We start from the raw sequence: 19,363 nt of genomic DNA, 5'->3' as shown, positions 1-19,363 counted from the left end.
TTTCTGCATGCAGATGAGGTCATATAATTTTGTGTGTGGCTGGAGAAAGGTGGTCAGGGGAAAGAGGGAAAGCAAGTTTCCTGCATTGGCACTTTGATTTTCAAAGTGCCCTTTCACATCCCTCCTGTGCTGCATTATTATAAACAGCTGCCTCCTTGGGAGCATGCATGGATGATCCCACCCAAATAAAGAGAGGAGGACATCACAGCCTTCCCAGGGAAGACATCATAGCACACAGGAATCAGTCACAGAACGGAAGTCCTGGTTGTGACCTGGTAAGTGGAAGAGCTGACTTCACAGGCCTTGTGCCAGCCTCGATGAGCAGGGCAAGTATTCGCAGGGGATATTCGAACACCCCTATCCTAGAGGTCACATGGGGAGACACCTTCAAATGGGTCCTATGTAGTGCAAGTGTGTGGGAGTGCCTCCGGCATTCCTGCAGCCCTGCTTCCAGAAGACTGCTGGTCCCTCCACCCCTGTGGCTCTCAGGAAGTTGAGTGCTCCTTCTGAGTGCTGTAAGATACGGGGGACCTGTGCTGCCACTCTGAAGGCTTCAGTTGCCTGCCATGTTGCTATCTCTGTTTTATTTCTGCTTCTTAATTTCCCCCCCCCCCTTCCTCCATCTCGCTCCCGGCCTTTCTGCATCCTTTCTCTCCTTGTTACACTCAGTTCTTCTTTGCATCTCATTTCACCTTCCTGCGCTGTAGAGAGCTGTGCGTGGCTCTTACCTTCCCCCAGTGGCATTTAAAGTGTTTCTTGGTGCAAAACATCCTATTCATTGCCATAGAAACAGGAAGCTCAGTGTGGAAGAAAAAGGAAAAAAAAAAAGAAGTCTGACACTCCGAAGCTGTGCAATGCTGTTATTTTGCCCAAATCCATAAATGGCAACATGCTGGGAGATATGCAAAAGCCTCCCCACTGCTAGAATGAGAGAAGGAAGGCCCTTCCATTCCTAGGAGACTGTCTGCAGGTTTTAAACCAGGCCCCAGACCAGGCGAGAGCTGACTCGGTGGAAAGAATCACTGCTTTTCCTTCACATGGAAACTCACAGCTGAGTCTAGGGAAGTCAGACTGCCAGGACCCTGGGTGAGGAGTCAGGCAGAACTGGTTCTGTGATAAATTCTGCCTCTTAAAAGCTGCAGCCTTTTGGACTCTTCACTTAACCCCTCTCAGTCTCCCTAGCTGTAAACTAAGGATATTAATATTGGCACAGCCTTGTTGTCAGACTCCAATGAGGGCTTGTGGAGCTGTGGCTTCATTGCGCTTCCTGCTGGACGTGCTGCTTCTTCACCCCACCCTTGGAAAGCATAAGATTGGGTCATCTATTCTCCATGGTAAACACCTCCCCGACATAAAACTAAGAGAAAACTTCACATTCACATAATTCCTAAAACAAAGCCAATCAGCCACAACATTCTTTAAAATGCACTAAAAAGTATTTAACTTTTACGTCTTCATGCAAAACATGGACAGGAGCCTTCTCCAAGCCATTGATTTCCAAGATGCATCTTCAACCTGCCCTTGGTGCTGCCTTTCTCTTCCGGGTTCCAAGCACTCTGGAATTATTCCCTAAGCTGAGAACAGGCTGGGTAAGCACAGATCAGAGCTTCAAGCTAATGATGTGAAGTTTGCTGGTTTAATCTCTACCCAGCCAGTGAGTCCTCAGAGACAGTCCATATGCTATTCCCAGAAATGCATGCTACTTTCAACAACTACCTTTGTTCTGCGTCTCTTAGATTCTCCATTTGGCATCCATTAATCACAGGGACAAACAAACAGCCAAAGTTGTTTGTGTCTTCCCTGCGATCCACTTGCTCTGGCCCATAAAAATTACATTAACAGCCCTCCAATCCATCGCAAGCTTTTACCTCGAACCTCCTCATTTAACTAACTCCCACAAACCAAGTCAATAGTCCCCTGCCCTAAATTACCCAGGGCCATGTACCAAACAGCTAGAAACCACCCCACTAGACCAGAGCCCACCGACATTATTCAAACTGAGCCACCCTAAGCTGTTTCCCTGCCTTCCCTTGCCTCTCCTATGAAAAACACAATGAGGGCTCTAGCCACGGTCTCCCTTTACACCTCTTTCTGCCTCCTGACCAAACCTGGTGCCTCCCCACGTGGCCTTCTGTGGTGTGGTGGCCCCTTTCTCTTGGAAACTGTAAGTAATAAAAACATTCTTTCAATGGTATTGGCCTCTCTTGCCATCACTCATCCACCTCCATAAATTAAGAGCCAGGCATAAATCAACCTTGTCCACATCTGTCATACCAGCAACAGAGATACCCTGGTAATGAGGTGTAACTGGTTCATCACGTACACATCACACGCTTCATGGTGCTAGCTCAGCAGCATCTTCATCTATAAATAAGTCAACCATATGTCCCACTGTGCCCTGTAGAGTCCAAATTTACCCCTAGTTGACCTGTACAATTATTACTAGTGGCCTGGTGCACTCTCAAAACAATTCTGGTTTAGAATATAAATGATATGGTTATCCCACTATAAAGGACAGAAAAATATTCTTCCATGAAATAGGTAAATGTCTTTGTTTCAGAGGACTCATTGCGACTTAGTCATTTAGTGTCATATTTCCACTTGAGCAAAGGGTCTAAATGAATGTTACAGACTTTCTAAAAATACAAGTGCTTGTCTTCACATAATAAGCAAGAAGTTCAAGAGGAAAAACCAGCTGCATGAAGTGTGTATACAAAGCAGAGCAAAGAATCATGATTACACTGAGGCTTCTTTCATGGGCATCAAGGATGGTGGTAGTTTTGTTTACCATGACCCAAAAGCTGAACCAGGGTAGGAGTCCCTATGGGCCAAACGATCATGCGATTATCTCATGTTTTCATGTCTGGTATCTGGGAGAAGATTTAGTCATTCTGTCATTCAGAAAATATATTTTGTCTCTAATATGTGCTGGGCCCCAGGGATACAATTAGAATCAGTTTCAGTTCCTGTCCTCAAGGAGTTTCTTCTGTAAAGGAAGACATGAGCACACATGAGAAGTATTTCAAAAGGCGCAAGCACAGGTTACTATGGGGCCACTTACAAGAAGCACTTATTCTAGTCCTGGGGGTTATTAACTGGCTTTATGAATGAAATTTGGGGTGGGTGTGGGAAGATAGGAATGTGGATTCTAAGACCCTAGTTATATCTGAACCACTGAGCATAGAAACCACAGTCTAAGGTCCTGGAAACCAAAGGACAGAACCTGAGGGCATTGGAGCATGAGACTGGGGGACAGTCTAAACTCAAGCAACCAAATAAACAGAATATAATGACGCCTGAATGCTGCAGAAAACCCAGCCCCAAGTTCTAGCATTTCTTGACAGGTAGAAATGAGGAATGTTAAGGGCCACTACGAAAAAAATATATACCAAAGCCAAAATATGAGAGAATTGATTATGAATGCTCTAGATTTTTAACCCAACCCTAAACTCGTCCCATGCTTCCCTAGGGGCCAGGACTGGTGCTCATCTTTGCCCTTCAACAGTATAGCCTCAGTTCCAAGGAGGAGAAGGATCAGCTGCGTGCTGGGGACAACTTCCTCATCATCCTCCCAGGGAAGTCTGTCGGAGGTTGTTTGTAATCAAGCCCTAAAAATCTATGACATGCAGCTGCACTGTCTGTGATGGCACGTACGTCAAGGAGAAAAATTCATGATTTAGGAATGCATAGAGCTATGTTTTGCTCCTCCACGCCCTAGTCAGATGCAGAGTTGTTTTGGTCCTCTACAGAGTTATAAATAAAAACCCAGCTCTAAAGATTTGCTGAAGCAAACCCAAGGCTGAAGGAGCAATCCTTCTTAATTGACCTGACTTACACAATGCTTCTGGCATATGGTCTTGCTCTCCCCAGACAAAGAGAATGCCTATAAAAAGAAAGATGTAACATTGGTCCTGGTGTTATTTTAGAGTCCCAGAATGTAAGACGCAGGGGATGTTAGAGATCATTTTGCCCTATGCATGCATCTTAGAGATCAGGCCTGCCAGAGGTTATGGAGCTATTTAATATGATTCCTTGACTGGGATTCTTTTTTTCTTTCAGAAACAAACACAATTAGTTTCAATACCTTGGAAAACAGAATTTTGGTACATTTCAAAGTTATAGACAACAGTCTCTGTTGTATACTTGACACACTTAGAATAAGCAAAAGAATAAAATAGATTGTGTTCTACACCCCCAAGTATGCAGTGCCTCATAATACACCCCCGGGACGTATCATCAAACTTCTGATTAGTGTCTCCTACTTGGAATGGCTCTCTCCATCCTCTTATCCATCACCAATTTCCCTATTACGTTTCCTCTTATCAGAGCCCTGACGGAAGAGAACTGGTCTGGTAAACTCATTCACCCCAGGGTGCACATATACCATAGTAGCCTAATGACAGTTAATTTTGTAAAATGCTTATCCACCAAATAACAATGTTAAAAAATAGAGGCCAACATTTTCGAGTATCAGGATGCAGACATGGCACCAATCACTTAACCACATCACCTTATTTCACCACGTCAGCTCCTTTAACCACATCAGCTCATTTTATCTTGACAACTCTACAAGATAGCTATTATATTACCCCCATTTTTTGCATGAGTAAAAGCAAGGTTTGGAGGAGTCTCCCAAAGTCATATGTTAATAAATGGTAAAGCTGGGATCTGAATACAGGCCATTTGAATCCAAAGCCTATAGTCTTCACCACAGTGCCATAAATTGTGACTGCTGTAAATAGCAACAACAAAAACCATGATACTTCCATATCTACCTTCATGTATTTTTTCTGAAAGCACAAATTGTAACCATTCCGACTGGTTTACTTTCTTTTTTTCTCCAGCGTTATTGAGACATGATTGACAAATAAAAATTGTGTATTTTCAAGGTGTACAATGTGATGATTTGACATACATATACATTGTAAAGGATTACCACATCAATTCACTTCCAAAAGCCTCCACATTACTGTTTATTATTCCTCATATCTCTGTATTGCCATTCATTAGTTTGGTCCCCCAAATTTCAATAACTTTAAAAAAATGACAGCAAGTCCAGAGTTTCTCTGACAATGAAGCTGCCTCTGTTTTCCCAAGATCAAGAGTTGCAGCTGGGCGTGGTGGCTCAGGCCTGTAATCCCAGCACTTTGGGAGGCTGACGTGAAATCTTTAAATTAAAAAAAAAAAAAAAAAAAGTTGCAATGTCTTTTTCACTCCTCCATGCCTGTTTTCAGTTGTATTATCTTCCACGTCATTACTGTCCTGCTTCCGCCCTCAAGGCTCTGTTCAAACCTCTCTGGCTTCTGGAAATGGTCTCTGTTACTGTAAGTGACCAAAGAGAGAAAGAGAGGAGGCGGTGAACGTGGCCTAACCCACTCCAGGAAACCCGTCACCTTTTCAACTTCCCCTTTCCTCACGCCCGCTCCCGCCCCCAGCTCCACTCCCTGCTCCTTCACTTCCTCATTTGCAGCAGCAGAACATGTGCCCGGGGAACCAGCGCAGGACAAATCCCGGAACACAACAAACGTTGTACTTCCCATGAGGAGAGCAGTCCCGTCTGGGCCCAGAAGCTCGCAGCCAGCCTCCAGGGCTCTGAGAAGGGGCCATTACCTCAGCCTTCCAGAGACAGAGACAGGCGCCCTGGCACCACAGCACACAGTGACACTGCCTGGCAGGGGGGTGTTGTTCACTGTCTCTACTGTCTGTGGGGCTTCTGCAGCTGCCTCCAGTTCTCTAATCCAATCAGAGCTACACTGTCCTGTTTCTGTTATAATCATGCTCAGATTGCCAGACACAAGATATTTATCAATTCTGGCAAATCCGTCTCCCTCAAGAGAGGCCATCTCTGAGCCAGGCTGTGCTGCCTTACCTGCCCAGACTGTTAAGGGTCTTTTCTGGTAAGACCCCACTTTCCATGCCTATTTCAATTCATTCACATTCATTCACGCTTTCCAGGATTCTTGGGGCATTTTAGTGTCCTTGATAACGTCCTGAGTGTGATGGAGAGCCCCACTTCCTGCAAGGTGCTGCATGACATAGAAAGGCTGAGTTCCTCTATTTATACCATTCAGCCAAGGACCTGCTGGCAAGTTCTCTCTAACAAGCCACCTCCAAACTCCCCTCTGGTGGGAAACTGATGTACCTACTCAAGGTATTTATCAATTCTAACAAACCCATCTATCTCAAGAGAGACAATATTTAGAAGTTTGTGCAGACAATATTTAAAAGTTTTCCCCAAAAGTTATAATTATATTTTTCTTTCAAGTTAGGCACAATATGACCCCCCACCCCACAACACACGCACACACACACACACACACACACAAAGATGTTCATGTTCTAATTCCCAGAACCCTGTGAATATGTGACCTTGCATGGCAAAGGGGACATTGCAGCTGTGACAAGTTAAGGATCTGGAGTTGAGGAGCGTATCCTGGATTATTCAGGTGGGATCAACATATTCACCTGCGTCCTTAACTATCAGAGTACCTTTCCCAGCTGTGATCAGAAAGAGATGGGTAAGAGAGGCAACACTGCTGGCTTTGAAGATGAAGAAAGAGAACATGAGCCAAGAAATACAGATAGCCTCTGGAAGCCAGAAAAGGCAAGAGAACGATTGTCCCTTAGAGCCTCCGGAAAGAAGCCAGCTCTGCAGACACCTTGACTTTACTCCATTAAGGGCTGTGTGGGACTGCTGACCTCCAGAACTGTAAGAAATGAATTTATGTTAAGCCACTAAATCTGTGGTGATTTGTTATGGTGGAGGTGGGAAACTCACGTGGGCCTAAAAGGAGGAACAGGCCCTTTTCTTCTTAGAGCCACATTAGATCAGAAATTATCAAATATCCACCTCTTAATTGGCAGACCCTCTCAACAGGCAACTACGAAAAAGACAAGGTCACTCCATCATCAAATGGGACTTGCTACTGTCTCCTGAAGAGAATCAACATGAGACATTTTGAAAAAAGACAGAAAAAAATGTAAAAGACCAACATTATCCAAGCTATTTAGGAATATCTGTTGCTACTGACTGGGAAAGACATGGACAGTTACACATTAATATTAAGCCCGAGCTCATTTTCCATGGAAACTGCTAACCTTTAAGAGGAATGTTCTTTCTGATTACAAAGGAAATAAGCACATTGCAGAGTTAAACATTTTGTTTTCTAGGGTCTGAAAGACATAAAGGAATACTGGAAATCTTCGAGATCATTTGGAGTCAGGGCGTCTTAGATAATGTCAACTCACAATTAAGCTGGAGAACTTGTCTGCATCCCATATTGTGGCATTTGGGAATTATGCAGGGTCCAATCATCAAACCTTCAAGTGGAGAAAACTAGACTCAATGCCCTTCTGGTATGAAGTGGTGACACTTATCCAAATTTGATCAAGAGTGTTTAAAGCAAATGTCAAGGTAATTGAAACTTTCTCTTGTTATTCGAGATTCATTTCATATCCTCTCCCAAATACTACAAAAAATGAATTTCCTTTGCCCCAGCCCTTGAATATGGTCTCAAAAAAAAGTTTTGTGTTCTTTTATTACTTTCTTTTAATTGTGAAAAAAAATGACTTAACAAAAATTGCTACTACTTACTGAGCAACTATTATATGTCATTCCCCTGACATTCACTATCTTATTTAATCTCTTAATTGAGGATTATTATTTCTATTCATTACATGAAAACGATGAGGTCAAAAGTCTAAATAACTTGCCCAAACTCACAGAGATGAGGGGTGGTGAATGCCAGAGCATCTTCACTGCTCCTCGGTCAAAGGTCTCTTGGTTCACTCATTATTTCACATGTTTCTTGAGTGTGAAATACATTCAAAAGCCAAAAAGAAGTGTAAAATAAAATTTACTAGTAACTGGTGGGTCCACTATGAATTCATGAATCTATGCCCCCACTTTGGGCTTCCCATAGCCGTATGCAAAGAGGACCACCAGCTTCCATCTCTGGAGTAGACGAATAGGGAACTAACAAACCTCTTCCTCATTTTTAAGCGTGGCTCAATCACTTGTGATAGGGCATCCTAAGAGGCCTGGAAGGGTAGGAATACCAACGTGACCTGAAGGCACATGTCACAATTGAGGATCACAAGTTACTGTAGTTTTACTGCTGCTTCCTAAAAATGTTTTCCCAGTATCCTAGTGCCATGCGCATTGGTGTATTTCCTGTATTAAAGGAGTTAGCCCTCAAATGTTTCCTCTTCGATAGTTCCTGCCCCACCCTCCACTCTTCACATCAAAGTAATTATTTCATAGCGGTTTTCTACTGCAATGGCTGCTGGAGAATAATTCCTCAACTCTTTCTCTTTTCTTACCTTTCTTTTAGCTGCCTTACTTCCTCTCCATCTTGCAATTTCAGAGATCAGTCTTAATTTCTCCAATTTGCTGTGCAGTTGCCATGATGTTATGATTTCTTTGTTTGTGAATCACATTACAGTGTCTGGAGCCCCTTTCAGGTGGGTGGAGGACTTTAAGCAAAGAATTAGTAATAATAGCATGATTGCATTGTCTGCTACAAGAACAACCAAGCATAAAGTAGAGTGAATTCGTTTTTTTCTGGTTCCAGTCATTTAAGTTTTACTCTCCAGCAGAAGCAATGCTATTTTTGCTAAGGAGCCAACCTTAGCTCATTGGTGTAGTCATCAATACTTATGACATTTTACCACTTATATAGGTATATAATTAATGTTATACCATTACTGTTTATATGCTGTGCGAGTCGATTTTAAAAAAACAAGAGCAGTGGTAAGACAATGGGTTTGGTGTTTTGGTTTGGGTTTTGGTTTGGGTTTGGATTATGTTTCCAGGCTCAGAAGAATCACTAGCATTATGGGCAGTGTACCTGCAGATGGGTCAAAATATGAGAGTGAATGGCTTGTGAGAAAGTAGGTCACTACTTGCAGAGATTGTTCTTATGCAAGAAATAAAAGAGAAAGCAATTCATTTGGGATCTGGCCTTTCAGTTTTCTGATTTAGAGTTCAGGCCAGAAAGTAAGAAAACCTGCATTCTATTCCTATGCTTAGTACTCATTCTTCCAGGATTCCTCAGGGTTACAAGTAATAAAAGGGGCAGAGAATTGCAAGCAAGAAGACACAAACTTCCTTCTAAAATATTGGACAAGGCCAACCTCTATAGTCAGACTAATTCAGAGTGATATTCAGGAAAAATATCAGCAAACAAAACAGAAAGCTTGATGTCAACTGAACATCAGGAAATATGACTACCTATAATTTGCCTTAATAATGACTGAATGAAATGTAGAAATTATAAACAGGAGAGATTAAAAATAAATGGCAAAATTTGCAGGTGCTAGACTAGGTGCAGTCAGACTTCAAACACATCCAGATTAAATATCAAATGTCTTGATGCAAAATATTTCCTTAAGGGAGGCTGAGAAAGCCTTGGTATACTAAAATAAGAGGAGAACAAACATTAATAATATCTTTGTCGTAAGGATGACTGGTACCTGCACTAATCACATACAAAATTTTGTTCAGAGTTATTATTTTCCCAAATTTCAGTATTTCTAATGCACGTCTCAAGGTCATAATTTTTCTTTTATTTCTGAAGTTTATCAAACACATGACAAATTCCTGGAAGGGGCTAGAGAATGGGAAGATGAAGGCAAGGGGCTAATATTTTCTTCAGGTAACTGACCAAGAAACATCAAAGATGTGTTGAGTGATGTCTTCAAAATCATGAATTAGACTTTTACTTCTAGAATATGAAGTGGTTTGCACAAACCTAATTATTATTATTATTATTTTTTAATTTTTATTTTTATTTTATTTTTTATTTTTATTATTTTTATTTATTTATTTTTTTTCCCCATTTATTTATTTTATTGCATTTTAGGTTTTGGGGTACATGTGAAGAACATGCAAAATTGTTGCATAGGAACACATGTGGCAGTGTGATTTGCTGCCTTCCTCCCCATCACCTACATCTGGCATTTCTCCCCTTGCTATCTCTCCCCAGCTTCCCACCCCCCACCGTCCCTCCCCTATTTCCCCCCAACTGACCCCAGTGTGTGATGCTCCCCTCCCTGTGTCCATGTGTTCTCATTGTTTAACACCCGCCTATGAGTGAGAACACGCGGTGACAAACCTAATTATTAAGAACAAATAGAAAAGCCAGATAAAATATTTTTAAAAAAAAATCAGAAACAACAACCCTCTACTTGAAAGCATTGGAAAATGACTGAGGCAACCAGGATTTGATGAGCCAAGATCCCGGAGAGAAGAGAAAAAGGAACAACGGAGAGCTGAGCTGATATTCTGCAAGCAGGTTTTTCCCTCAGAGCAATTGACAGATTTTGGCTTGAAACCAGAAGTTAAGAATCCACTTTACAAGACTGTAGCTGACAAACAGAGAAACAAACAGAGCTTATAGAAATCTCACATGGCTGTAAACAACAACAAAAAAACCACAAAACAAAAAATAATAAGATGGGGTGATGGGGGGAGGGGGCAGGTGGGCAGTTACCTAAGTATCCAGTACCTGAGGGTACGGAATCCAAGAGAGGAGGGTAGCAGGAGGAAATAAACTAGATATACCCCTTTTCTCGTAGAGGCATTTGCCAATTTCTTAAGCTGCACAAGACAGGAAGCTGAGCAGGAAGTCATAGAAAATCAGAGCAGAGTTTTTGACCTTCTCACAGAGTTGAAGTGACAAAAATTGGAGTTCAGACCCTGTCAAGGAGAGAAGCCCCAATCAATACTCCAGGATCTCAGCTGAGACTTCTGGGAGCTACACACCAATGAGGAGTGAACCAAAAGTTGATGCAACTGTGAGAACTTCAGAACAATGTATACACATACACTCACACATACACACACCTGATTGGTTGTGTTTCTCTGGAGAACACTGACGAATACACAGCAAAGGACACAAATGGGAACAGGAGAATGCTTTAATATGTGTAACTGGAATTCCAGAGGCAAGGAGAGAATGGCAATGAGGAAGAAACACTGTCTGAAGGTATAATGGCTTAGTATTTACTAAACTGTCAAAGGACTTGAGCCACAGATGCATTCAAGGAGCTTTATAAAAACCAAATCAGGCCAGGCACGGTGGCTCACGCCTGTGGTCCTATCACTTTGGGAGGCCGAGGCGGGTAGAATGCGAGGTCAGGAGCTCGAGACCAGCCTGGCCAAGATGGTGAAACCCCATCTCTACTAAAAATACAAAAATTAGCTGGGCACAGTGGCAGGCACCCGTAATTCCAGGTACTTGGGAGGCTGAGGCAGGAGAATCACTTGAATCCAGGAGGCAGAGGTTGTAGTGAGCCAAGATCACACCATTGCACTCCAGCCTGAGCAACAGCTCAAGACACTGGCTCCAAAAAACAAAAAATCAGAGAAATACTAAGAAAATCATACCTAGGCACCCTAGTAACACTGCTAAAAATGGAAGAAAAAGAGTGTCTTGGGAATGATGTCAGCAAAATGGCAGAGTAGGCAGCTCCAAGAACTCATACCCCAAAGAAACATCAAAAAAGCAGCAAAAACTATCAGAACCAAATATGGAAGAACTCTGAGAAAGAGTCATGATTTACAACAACCCAAGAAAATGTTGAATTAAGAGAAAGGCAACTTTTAAAACTTCCTGGCATTCAAGGATAACTTTGTCAAATTGCCAAGGGGACACAAACTAAGCAACAGAGATTTTAGTGATACCACGCTTCAGAATTTAGGAATCGTCGTATTTTTGGTAGGAGTACAAAATGGAGCTGCCGCTGCAGAAAACAGTTCAGCAGTTTCTCATGAAGTTAACATAGAATATCATATGATCTGGCAATTTTCCAAAGTAATTAAAATTGGCATATACCAGGCATACATATATATATATACCTAGTGTGTGTACATATTTATATATACCTAGTGTGTGTGTGTGTGTGTATATATATATATATATATGTATGTATATATATATATTAGGCATATACCCAAAATAATTAAAAACAAGCACTCGGATGGATACTTGTATGCCAATATTCATTGCAGGAATATTCACGATAGCCAAAAGGTAAAACAAACCAAATATCCACCAACAGATGAATAGATAAACAAAATCAATATATCCATACAATGGAATGTTAATCAGCCATAAAAAGGAATGAAGTTCTGATGCATGCTACAACATGTATGAACCATGAAAGCATTATGCTAAGTGAAAGAAGTCAGTCACAAAAAAGTAAATATTATATTATTCCATTTATACAAAATTCCTAAAATAGACAAAGTTATAGAGACAGTCGGTAGAATAGAGGTTACCAGAAGCTGGGGAAAGGCCGTAATGGGAATTTATTGCTTGATGGGTATGGAGTTTCTGTCTGTGATGATGGAAACGTTTTGAAAATAGTTGTGATGGTCGCGCAAATATTAAAAGTTGCTAGATAAAATGGCAACCTTATTTTCAAAGGATCAATGACACTGGACAGATGACTTCTCAACAGAAACATGAAATTAGAAGATAACATACTGATATATTTAAAGTGTTTTAAAGTGCTAGATCTACCAGGAATTCTATAAGAGTGAAAATATCCTTCACTAGTAAAAGGTAAGTAAAGGGACTTCTAGGAAAAAAACTGATTTTTTTTTACTTTTATTTTAAATTCAGGGGTACGTGCACAGATATGCAGGTTTGTTACACAGGAAAACGTGTGTCATGAGGGTTTATTGTACAGATTATTTTGTCACCCAGGTATTAAGCCCAGTATCCATTAGTTATTTTTCCTGATTCTCCCCCTCTTCCCACTTTCCACCTCTGATAGGCCCTAGTGTATATTGTTCCCTTCTATGTGTCCATGTGTTTTCATTATTTAGATCCCACTTTTAAAAGTGAGAACATGCAATATTTGGTTTTCTGTTCCTGCATTAGTGTGCTAATTTGCTAATTTGCCATCCATGTCCCTGCAAAGGACATGATTTCATTCTTTTTTGTGGCTGCATAGTATTCCATGGTATATATGTATCACCTTTTCTTTATTCAGTCTGTCATTGATGCACATTTGGGTTCACTCCATGCCCTTTCTATTGTGAATAGGGCTGTAGTGAACATATGCATGCGCCTTTATAATAGAATGATTTATATTCCACTGGGTATATACCCAGTAATGGGGATTGCTGGGTTGAATGGTATTTCTGTTTTTATGTCTTTGAGGAATGCCACACTGTCTTCCACAATGATTGTACTAATTTACACTCCCACCAACAGTATATAAGCATTCCTTTTTCTCCACACATTCACCAGCATTTCTTATTTTTTGACTTTTTATAATAGCCATTCTGACTGATGTGAGATGGTGTCTCATTGTGGTTTTGATTTGCATTTCTCTAATGATCAGTGATGTTGAGCTTTTTTTCACATGATTGTTGGCCAGATGTATGTCTTCTTTTGAGAAATATCTGTTCATGTCCTTTGCCCACTTTTTAGTGAGGTTGTTTGAAAACTGAATTTGTAACAGCAGATCTGTATAAAAAACATATTGAATTATTTTTCATAACAAAGAAAACTGGGATATTTTGAAATATGAAATTTCAAGAAGGATAGAGAGCAAGGAAAAGAACAAATATTTGGCCAAATATGAATAAAGATTAGCTGTACAGCCAATAATAATATGTTTTGTAGGGTTTAAAATATGCATAGAATTAAAATGCATGAAAACCATAACCAAAAGATCAAAGAAAGTAAATGGAATTAAAGTGTCATAAATTTTTTGTAGTGTTAGAGAGATGTCAAAAACATAAATTTATGTTAGATACTGGTATATCAAGGATATGAGTTATAATGATTAAATAAAAAGTAGAAGTATATATAACTAAAGGTTTGTAAAGAGGAAAAATAGGCTGTTAACAATAGTTGATTCATTCAAAAAAGATTAAAATGGGAGAAAAAAGGAACATAGAACAGGGAGATAAAATAGAAAAAAAGTAACAGTAAGGCAATTGATATAAATGTAGATATATCAGTTATTACATTAAATATAAAAGGATTAAATATTCCTATTAAGAGGCAGATTGCCCAGTTGGATTTTTAAATATTTGTATGCCAGAGATTGATTCACAAAGAGCCAGCTCTGTCCTCAGCCAGCCATCTCTGCTTTCTGTAAGCATTCTCTTAATCTTTAGCTTGTAAAAGAATCTTCTGAAGATCTTTCTAACATACAAATTTCTTGGAAAGACCTTTCAAAGAGTCAGAGATTAGGAAGATGATAGTTTGCATTTCTATGAGCTCCCAGCTCCCAGGTCATGCTGATGCTGCTAGCCCTTGAACTACATTTTGTGTAGCTATATCTGCATGACGATACCAGTAGGCTCCCAGAGGCTGTGGAAAGACTTGATGTTTTCTTATGAATTTATATAAGAGGTGAGATAAAGAGAACAGATTGGTCCATGTTTAAGTTTGAGTAAGGTATCACTTTACATAATTTTTTTAAAAAGAAACAGAAAATGAACTAAACCTTTTTTATCTTTTCCATGAGGAAAATAAGACTTTCCTAGTTACCTAAAACTTTCTCTATATTAACAGGGAATTCTTACAGTGAAAAAATTAAAAACAACAACAACACTATGACCCCATTTCACCATGAATTCTGCTGATACCATTATCACACCGAAATGGGATACCAGGCAAGAGATAAACCATTGCAGGTTACATGCTAGAAAATGCATCATCAATCATTTCATGTGTGTTTTATCTCTTCCTCTAAATTATACACTGTGTAGGGGTAGTAGTCATCTCTGCCTTTTTTTTTTTTTTTTTTTTGAGACAGGATCTTGCTGTGTTCCCCAGGCTGGAGTGCAGTGGTATAATCATGGCTCACTGCAGTCTCAACCTCCCCGGTTCAAGTGATCCTCATACCTCAGCCTCCTGAGTAGATGGGGAACCGTAGGCAGGCACCACCACATCCAGCTAGTTTTTGTTTGTTTGTTTGTTTGTTTTTCTTTTCAGAGATGGAGTCTTGCCATGTTGCCCCAGGCTGGTCTCAAACTTCTGGACTGAGGCAATCTTCTTGACTTGGCTTCCCAAAATGCTGAGATTACAGGTATGAGCCATCACACCTGGCCTCTGCCATTTTTATTATCTCTTCCCAAACATTCAGCACAAGGATGTCCTTCATCAAATTATGAAGACTAAGGGTCAAGAAAATTGCTAGAAATTAGCCTGAAGTTAACCTAAGTTTGTCTTCTTCCGTATCCAGCACTATCATGTATCTTATTCATCAACCCTCATCAGCCTATCCCCTCACTCACACCCCATTTAATGTTTCCACAATGGCTGATTAAAGCCTAGTGCAACCAATATCAAAGCAGCAGTCATTAACCACTCTCTCCCCTTTACAACTATTCAGAGAGAGCATACCAAAATAATGGTACACTACCTGCCGCCCCCATTCTATCCAGCACTCAATGGTGAGGTTCTTGACACTTGATCCCCTGGGTACAGAAAAGAAACTCACACAGTGTTGCCACTGGATGGTCAGAGCCCTTCAAATCGTATTCCTACATAATCACCCGTTACTTCCTGGCAGACCAGCCTTTTCTTGACTTCAATTCTGTTATTTGGGCCTTAACTAAAGCAAGCTTCCAAGACTGTTGCTTTGGCCTGAAATGCATTGGGTGGTTTAATTGTTTTTAAGGTTGCTAAATACCATATAAGACAGTGTTGACTGATATCTCACTTATTTGAATAACACCAATTATCAATGTTTTCATCAGGTGAGTGGCATGAATCACTCTGCAGACCATGCAGCATGATGCATACGAAGGAAATTGTCCTGAGATGGCTTTTGATTTTATTTAAGAGCATGACATTGCAAGTCAACCTCTTTCCTTTTTCTAACAAGAATAGAGAAATTTTAGGCCTCTTCATTTGGAGTTAGGAGGATCCCAGGCATATTAGACAAATATCTAAGATTCAGGAAGCTTGAAGTTAAATATGTGTGCGTTAAGGAAATGGGGAAATAACCCCAAGTGATTTCCTTATTTTTTGAAATTCCCTCTGAATTGAGAATGGGCATTCGAATATGGGGCAAAGAAAATCCTATGAAATCTTTTCTGAGACAACTAAGCAGCTGTCTCTCAAATAAGCAGTTAAAATCATGAAAATGTCCTGAAGGTCCAGGGGTGATGATGAGACACACTATGTATCATTGCTTCATTGCTGTTTTTGTTCTTGTTTTTGTTTTTTGAGACAGAGTCTCACTCTGTTGCCAGGCACCATGCTGGAGTGCAGTGGTGTGATCTCAGCTCACTGTAACCTTTGCCTCCTGGGTTCAAGCAATTCTCCTGCCTCAGCCTCTCAAGCGGCTGGGACTACAGGCGTGCACCACCACGCCCAGCTAATTTTTGTATTTTAGTAGAGATGGGGTTTCACTATGTTGGCCAGTATGGTCTGTCTCTTGACCTCGTGATCCACCAGCCTCGGCCTCCCAAAGTGCTGGGATTACAGGTATGAGACACCGCACCTGACCTCTTGCTGTTTATAAAGGATGTATAATAACTTATTTGGAAGTTACCAGTCTGTGTGAGATATGTGAGACCTGGGGAATGTTCACTTCCAATGGGCAGTGAACTTCCATTGATCATAGACTTTCTGAGTAACGAGCTATCTCAAGTCCACTTCCTCACAGATCTTTCTCCAAGACCCTGTCCCAGAATTCCAGTCATGAAGTCGCCACCTTGGGATGTCATCTACTACAGGTTTTTGAGCCACCAGACCATTGAGCACCTGCTTGCTACCAAACTATGGATTGCATAGTGTATTTCACTCCCTGCTGTCCTTAGAAGCAGGCACAGTGCATTTCCAAGGGCCTGCTCCAAGAACCCCTCCCTTCACAGTGAATATGCTTAGCTTCCAAATCCTGATCCCTTCTAGTCTGACCATCTCTGCTACCTCTTGACCCTAATCAATCAAACTCTGTGTGCCTGTGGATATATGTGCATGTGTACACATATGTTCATGTGTAGATGCATGTAAACTCAGAGAATGATACAGCAGAAAATACCTTAACTAATCGGCCCATATTTTTTTAGATCTTTGTCTTGGCCTAGAGATCCTGTAGAACCCCTTTAAGGGCAGAGTAGCTTTAGGAGGAGAAACTGAAGAAACTCAGAAAATTTCAGAAGCTCAAAGCCCCACAACAGTTCAGCTTTCTGACCATCAGTTTTACATGTTGACTTTTACAGAAAGTATGTTTTTGTAGAAAGGGTGCTCTCACAGCTGAAAGAAAACCACAACGGTTGAAAACCAGAGATACTAGTCCAACTATTTAGTTTTATAAGTAAGTAAATCATGAAGAAATGAAGATTGTCCCACAGTCACATAGCTGTTTAGCTGGAGTTGGAATTAGAACTGAGGTTGATTGATTCTGCAAGTGTGCATTTTCTATTCATCCCACAGCAAGGAGAAAGGGAAGAGAAACAATACTGGTATGCTTGTTGCATGCATCACCCATTAGGATATGTCTTGATGACAACCTAGGGTTTAAATGACAAGTGAGAATGTGGGGGTGGAATTGTTCCATCCTATAATGAGCCCCAAGAAATCTCGAGCAAATGAGAGACTAAAAAAAGGACTGAAATCTTGGGCCAAAGGAAATTCTTTCTGGATGTACTTGGTAACTTCAGCTTACATTTTCGTAAAGAGGCGGTATGAATCCTAAATGGCCCTTGTAAAAAGCTTCCAATCAGAAACAACAAGATGGCCAGGCACCTTATGAACCAGCAGATTTCAGAGCTTCTTGCATATCTGTTATTTGTTAAGAGCATTTATAGAGTTGTGGCCAGGCTTCTGAACAGAATGCAAACTGCATCTGGTCAAGAAAACTAGTGAAGAAAGCTGCTAAAGCCAACTGGGATGGTCTTATAGATCAGAATCTTTTGTAGATGCAGATATACATGGACCTACAGAATCGTGCTGAAAAGGATTCTCCTAAGCTTTAAATCTGTATTTTGTTTAAAGCATGAATGAGTAGGAGCACTAATCCATCATAAAAATGGATTAAAATCACCTGGGGGGCCTTAAAAACACTGCTGCCCAGGCTCATCTAAAAAGAATTAGGAATTTCTGCAGGTAAGAGTTGGACATTAGTATTTTTTTAATGTTCCAAATGATTTTAATATATGACCAAGGTCAAGAACCACTGAGTCAGAGGATTCTCAAAATAACCCAAAAGATGAAGAAGGAGAAATGAGAGGGAAAGGAAGATTACTGGGTCCTGATCAGCTAAAGTGATATGCTGTCCAACCAAACATCAGGGATGAGTGACCCACGTCACCGACAGAACTGTGCTAGGAGCATGTGGCCGCCATGCTCCAACCCTCAAAGCCTCACTACCCCAGTGGGTCTTGATCTTGGTGTAAAAACAGCCTCTGGAATTCTGCCTGAAAGGCAACCACAAGCTCTCACTCATGGCCCTTGCTTCCACTTCTAGGACCAGCTACTTTTACCCACTTCTATCAGGAAGACTTGAATCTCTCACCGAAAAGTCACCTATCTTTCCCCACCAAGAGTATAAAAGAGAATGTTCTCAGATGCTATTGTTTTTTATGAGTCCCAAATGGAATCCCTCTTGCTTCTTCTCACAGTCTCTGTCTCCAGGTGAAGAGAAAGGAAACTCTTCTGGTAATGGATATTTCTTCTCAACTGAATCTTTTTTTTTTTTTTTTTTTTAAAGAGACAGGGTCTCACTCTGTTGCCCAGGCTGGAGTGCAGTCCCAGCTCACTGCAGCCTGTACGGCCTGGGCTTAAGCAATTCTCCCACTCAGCCTCCTAAGTAGCTGGGACCTACAGGCACATGCCACCATGCCTGACTAAGTAAGAGACAGGGTCTCACTATGTTACCCAGGCAGTTCTCAAACTTCTGGCCTCAAGGGATCCTCCCACCTCGGCCTCCCAAAGTGCTAGGATTGCAGGTGTGAGCCACCAAGCCCAACCTGAATCCCTTTATAGCACATGAAATTCTAATAGACAAAAGAAACCCCAAACACCTCCGCTAGCTTTGGTGAAAGCTCAAATGCTGTGGTCCCATCCCCTTTTAGGTGATGCTGCTCGTCACCTGCTGACAGTGTCCAAATTGCCAATCCTTTTAGCAAGGCAGCATTCCCCTCACCTGCTTAACTCCTGCGTGGAGCCCAGCACGTTACAAAAATACTGGAACAAAGTATTTTTTGTGTCCTGGCAGCCTGACTTGGTTGAGAGTGCAACTGCTCAGCTTCCTGGACTGCTTGTGCTCCACAGCCCTGAAAGCGGCGGATCTGCCCCTGGGAGGGAGGCCAAAGTTCTGAGGGAGGGAAACTGGGAGTGGATTCATCCTCCTATGAATATCATCGCACCCTTAATACCTGGGG

The sequence above is a fragment of the Sapajus apella genome, unplaced genomic scaffold (genome assembly GCF_009761245.1).
Source record: "Sapajus apella isolate SASKATOON/1434 unplaced genomic scaffold, GSC_monkey_1.0 scaffold6, whole genome shotgun sequence".
Classification (NCBI taxonomy): Eukaryota; Metazoa; Chordata; class Mammalia; order Primates; family Cebidae; genus Sapajus; species Sapajus apella.
This window is presented reverse-complemented; position numbering follows the sequence as displayed.